The sequence below is a fragment of the Candoia aspera genome, chromosome 1 (assembly GCF_035149785.1).
Source record: "Candoia aspera isolate rCanAsp1 chromosome 1, rCanAsp1.hap2, whole genome shotgun sequence".
NCBI lineage: Eukaryota > Metazoa > Chordata > Lepidosauria > Squamata > Boidae > Candoia > Candoia aspera.
This window is the reverse complement of record NC_086153.1, coordinates 266,629,407-266,635,406: the sequence shown is the minus strand read 5'-3', so window position 1 is coordinate 266,635,406 and position 6,000 is coordinate 266,629,407. Positions and strand designations below refer to the sequence as shown.

Below are 6,000 nucleotides of genomic sequence, written 5' to 3'. Positions count from 1 at the left end.
CGCCCTAAAGGGACGGCCTGGGGGTCCTTGCGGGAGGCTAGAAAAAAGAATAATCGGCAAAACCTTCTCTCCTTCGGGGATTCAAAAGGGTTAAGTATCGGAGAGAAGGCAAGGCAAAGGATCGAACACCTCAGGAGAAGATCCAGGCAGGAATGAAAAGTTTCTCAACAGAGAAAGACTCTTTCCGTCGAACTGGTTGTTTTTGTTTTTTGTTTTCCCCTTCTTGTCTTTTTCCGAAGCCTCCTGGCCCCCGCCCCGTCCGTTTGTCCCCTGATGAAGAAAGAAGTTGATACACGCAGGGACATTTGAAAACAGCCACGTCCTAAGAGCGACGGCCGGGGAGGGGAGCGAGGAAGCAAGGGAAGAGAAGTATCGTGTAAAGGAAGCTGGGAGGGGAAGCAGCCGGCTTGGAGCTCTTTTGGACCGAACTAGATGGAAAATTGCAGATGGATATTTAATTTCCTATCTTTTTTTCCTCCCATCAAATTGGATCTGTTGCCGAAATGATGTAGTTTTGCCCTCGGTGGTGGTGGTGCCTGTTTTTTTTTTTTTTTTTAATTTAATTTTTTTTTCTTTTCATCGCCCCCCCCCACCTTCTTTTTCTTCTTCCTCTTCTTCTTCGGAATTTCATTCTGGATATTCTTCTTTTGCTCCTGGGCAATTTCAAATACAGTGAGTGCCATATTCATTTTTTTCCCCTTGTGTCTTGATGCCTGCCCTTTTAAAAAAGGTGATGGAGTTTGAGCAGTGATTTATTTATTCATTTGAGAGCCAGGAGAGACTGAAGAATAACCTAAAATGGTATCTGACACCAACAGTGGGGAGGGAGGTGGAGGGAAGGAAGGAATCACCCTTTGGCTAAACCTTGCAGATACCTTGGTTCTGTAGCTGTCCTTTCCATTCCTTCCCTAGTAAAGCAGTGCCTGTCATACTCCTGCAGTATGTGGCACCCTAATGCTTGATTTACCAGCTGGCCCAGGGCTGCCAAACTCATCACCATTGCATAACAGTCTCCTCCAACCCCAAACTACAGTGGTTTACAATTCCCATCATCTACAGGCATCATGACCATGCATGGTGGCTGGGGGTAGGAAGTAATAGGAGTAGCAGCCCAGTGTATCTGGAAGGCACTAGGTTTGGCAGGCCAGCCAAAGGAGTTTGGTGTGCGGAGAGTCAAGTAGGGGAAGGGGAAGAAATGGAAATGATGGGAATGTTACCATCTGAGGAGATCTTTCTTGGGGAAGGAACTATGATAGTCAGGCAAACTGGAGAAAGGATGCTTCTGGGAGGCTGGCACAGACTTGGCCATCTGTATCCAAAGAAGGCATGCAAGGGAGATTTTTCCTCAAATGTCTCCTAGAGCTCTTACTCTACTATGACTTGATGGTAAATCCTCTCAGTTCCCCCAGAGTATGTCTTTGGCAGTGAGTAAAGTAAATTACAAACTGTGTGGGTCTTCAGACATGACACTGTCTTAAATGTTATTGGTATATCTTACTGTTTTTAGGTGATCCATTTACACTGGATGCAGTGGTCTTAATGCTTGGGTTTAAAATGAGAGAGTAACATTGGTCCTGTGCATGTTCACTAAAGAAGTAAGATTGCACATTACATTCCTCACTCTACTCCTGTAACATTTTGAGGAACTCTGGATCTGTTTGTACAACATGCTTACCCATGGTTACTTGGAGCATCATTTATTCAATTAACCCTTCTTTTTTTTGCATCCACACAACACATTGAACCATCAACTAACAATAGGGGTTGAGTTTGCTCAACAGATCAGGCTCAAGTAGTTCAGTGGATGGACAAAAACAGCCTGTAATTGCAGCCATTTCATAGGTTGGAAAAATGGATCTGAAAAGTTCTGACCACTCAGAAAGTTGATAGCTGGTCATTTTGCCTTATTAATTATAGGGACTTCCTGTTCCAAAAGCTGAACATTTAATAAAGTATAAATGTAAAGATGTAGCATGTAGATACAGAACAGAATGTATTTTTAATGGAGGACAAGGTATTTTTGAAGTTATTCCTGTAACTAATTGCTTTTTTTCATTGGAATATCTCCTTATGGGCATTTATTTATTTATTTATTTATCTATAAATAAATAAGTATTTACCTGCTAAATGTATTTTCCTTCTCACATGTGGCTCTCCTGATCTTGCATCCATGGGCTGATAACCAAAATCTCTCTCTCTCTCTCTCTCTCTCTATATATATATATATATATATATATATATATATATATCAACATACTTCATCAAAATGGAGAGATCTGCTTTTCTATAAAAGCAAAACCTTCACAGCTAACAACTGGAAAATGTCTTTTTATATCCCCTGTCCAGGATTTTCTCCAGTTACAATCTTATTGGAGGATGAGCATTTGATCAGTTTTTCCCCTTTATGTCATTTAGGCATGACTTCTGAACTTGTCTGATATCCTGTCAATCCAACAGCATCAATATTTCTGAGATATAGTTTCATTAACCTATGAGAAAAAAAGATAATTAAAACGTCTGTTTATAAAAGTTTTACTATATTGGTTTGGGCCATGCCTCATAAGTGTTAGGTACTTAAAATACAGTAAACCTTTGAGCCACCTTCTCAGGGACACACACACACACAAGGATTCCTAACTATGCAATGCTTTCATAGCAAAGTATTCAGCAAAAACAAAATCTCTTTATTTCATAACTCTCTTAATTGAATCAGTCAAACAAATTAATGATCATAGTTTCTTTTTGGAACACATGCCATTATTTTGGGGATCTTTTAAAACAAAACAAACCTTACTTGGCCCCCACTGACTCCAGTGGTCCCCTGCATAAATTTCTGCCCAGTTATGGGCTATCCTTGCATCCACAGTGATAGAACATGGATATTGTGCTTGTGTTAGACATGTCCTGAACTAAGATGGAGAAGGAAAAAACTGTGTTTTTAAAGGGGGAAAAAAAGCAGTCCTCTTGCCCCAGAATCACTCTGCTATGATCTGATAAATCAGAGTTCATTGGCAAAGCCACCTTGCTATTTGGCAGGAGAACAGTGCCATCATCCTGGGTCAAATACACTGCAAGGCTACTTATCCATTGAAATGCCACTACAGTTATTTCATTTTATTTTATTTGGGGGCGGGGGGAGAATCTTTATGAACCAAACATAAAACAAGAGTAAATCTCTCTGCTGTGTGGAGCTGTGATGGTGGATGTGGACTTCCAGAGATGCTAAACCTGCTTGGCATGGGAGCTGAGAACATGTGGATCCGATTGGAGTTCAGCACTCTCTTCTGTTGTGATAGGAGGGACTTTATCATTCAGAGGTGTACACCGGTGCTGTTTATGAGTAATGCCAGTAGCACTGAAAATATACTTAAGAACCTTTGTTTTTGTTTTTGTGTCCTATTTTGAATGTGCGGTGTTGTTTCCATTGTGGCGAGGATAGGCATTTTATCTGGCTAACTGTTTTCTATTGCTTGTGTCAGAATATAAGTGCAACATTCATCAGCATCTGATATTTAGCCAAGATGCCTTCCAATTTTTTCAGGATAAAAGGGTAAGCAATTCTGTAATTACCATCAGGCAGCTAGGAAAGTGACAGCCAGGAGTTTGTGAATAGAGAACAATTTTGGGTATAAAATGCATGAATTGCCAGTGAAAAGGAACAAGTATTGGCTGTAAAAGGTTTGTTTCATTTAGGATGTTTGGTTTTAATAGCATCTCAAATTAGCTAATCTAAAAAAGAAAATTATTCTTAGCAATCAGATGGTTAATTATTCAAAATACTTCTTACTGAGGCAACACTCTCATGATGTTAAGATATACAGGTCCCTACAGGATGGGATGTAGCCTTTATCTTATTAAAAGAACTACATTAGAGCAGCATAGATGATGCCTTGCAAAGTTTCTATTCCTCTCCTTCTCTCCTCCTCTCTATTTCTCACTCTTTTCTATATTAATAGGTATATTATTTAAGTATCTATGTTTTGGTACTTTAGACTATTGGAAGAAATTGTGAACAAATTAATTACATCAATACGTTTAGATGAAACATGACTGGCATTAAAGACTGGCCTAATTCAATGCTGTAAGAAGGGACAGTAGGGAAACAGAAGGTGTACATAATACAATATACTGCTGTGAATGTGGATGATTAGGGGTGTGATGATTGTCAGTTGATTTTTATCAAGGCATCCCCTCTTCCTATTTTAAAATATGAAATGAGTTGCAGAAAGTTATGAAATAAGTCACTTCTCAACAAGCTCTGCTTCATCAAGGATGGCTAGGAAGGATTAACGTGTCTACAGAGTACTCTTAGTTATTGAAAGTTTTGGACTATTAGTAAAGCTATTAAATAGTAGAAAATTTTGCAAGAGAATTTTAGAGTGAATACCTTTTTGCCAAAGGGATATTGAGGGTAGCCTATTCATTAAAACTATGAATTGATAGTGATGCTGATTTTCTAGCCATAGGAATCTTCATTCTGTGAAGTTTGTGCAAGCCATGATTTATAGCAATAGATGCTTTAATGTGGGCAAACCAGTTTCTCTTTAAACAGGATTTATTTCATTTGGCAAGAGGTTGAGAGATATCATGCTAGACTATGATATAAACAGTCTTCCAAAAGAAATGCAGTAGTATATAACTGTTGACTTTCCCTGATGGGTCAAAGATTTGCAAAACATTTTTTTAAATCAATTGACTAGTAGATTTTCATATTTGGACTGCATAACAATTTTAACTCTCCATGCAGAGCAGAAAGATTCAGCTTCTTGTTGGAACATTTCTAAGCTGTTTTTTCTACTCTCCAGTAATGATGCCTGTGAGTTGGCTTAACTGTTTGTGGTTAACTGGTGAAATGGCAAATGTACTGCATAAGATACTACCTATTTACGTTGATTAAAGCAAAGAAGGAAGAATATTATTACAGCTAAAGAAAAGAGAAAACACATTTTGCATTAAGTACACGCATGTACATCACAAACCAAGAAAGAGAGAGGTCATTTATATCTGGTATCCAAGGAATCAAATACAGAAATGTGCATAATTTTCTGTGCATTGTTTAAATGTTGCCATAGTGATACTTCAAGATGGAAGTTGCATGGTTCCTCCTGCCCCCAATCTAGAAAGGTTTATTCTCCTTCTCCTTGCTCTTTGTTCTTTTATAACATGGTTCCCAGCAAAAATAATGTCCATAGAATTTGATTGAAAGAGATGAAAGAGAGAAAACAATCTGCTGTTTCTTGTTTATTTGATATGCATATCCCAGCCTCCTAATATCCTGCAACACTAAATGGGGTTTGTGAGAGATGTGGGGCAGAAGACACTTTCCTACTGTTAAAATATTGAACATATTACAATATTTGGAGTAGTGGTGATATGTTAATTGAATATTTCCAGGCAGATGAAATACAGCTGTTGTTAAACAATCAGAAATAGCATTAAGTCTACTTGACCTGAAGTTCATTTCTGGGACTTCTTTGGAAGAATGGTTTCTGGGCAAACTAAAATGCCAGTCAGAATCATAAACAGATTCCTGGTAATTGATAATCACTTAAAGATCCTTAACTTGTGATTCTGCAAGCCAAAGGAAACCTCTGTCATGCTTGACCTGGAATATGGGAAAGTTATTTACATTTATTAAATCAAGTACAACAGGCTGCAATAAATGACTGTGGATTTTATAAAACAGATTTTTTTTTTAAAAAGGGAGGATCTATTTCCTAGCTTTAATCTGTAATCTATAATTATAGTTAGAAAAAAAAAATTAAACCAACAAGTCAAGTTTTGAAAAATACAGAGATGCAGAGCCATGGCCATAACTATTGAACTAATGAATCCTTCAGTATTTTTTTCCTGGAACAGCAGGATTCATGCAGCTTCACTTTTAGGAAGTAGGAAATTTTACTTCCTAAAGCCTAACCAAGATAGGAAAGGTTTTCTCCCAGTTTTATTAAGCATAAAAATAGTTCTGGGTCATCTCATGTGTCATTCAGTATCTCTTGC

General features: G+C 38.0%; 1 protein-coding gene across 1 annotated transcript in view; it reads left to right on the top strand.

The window, feature by feature from the left end:
* Positions 1-608: 608 nt before the first annotated feature.
* LRRC4C (leucine rich repeat containing 4C) overlaps positions 609-6,000 on the top strand; it is a 143,240-nt gene continuing 137,848 nt past the window's right edge. The window contains exon 1 of the mRNA XM_063289628.1: positions 609-672. The gene's annotated coding sequence lies outside the window, so the exon portion shown is untranslated. The remainder of the gene's footprint in view (positions 673-6,000) is intronic.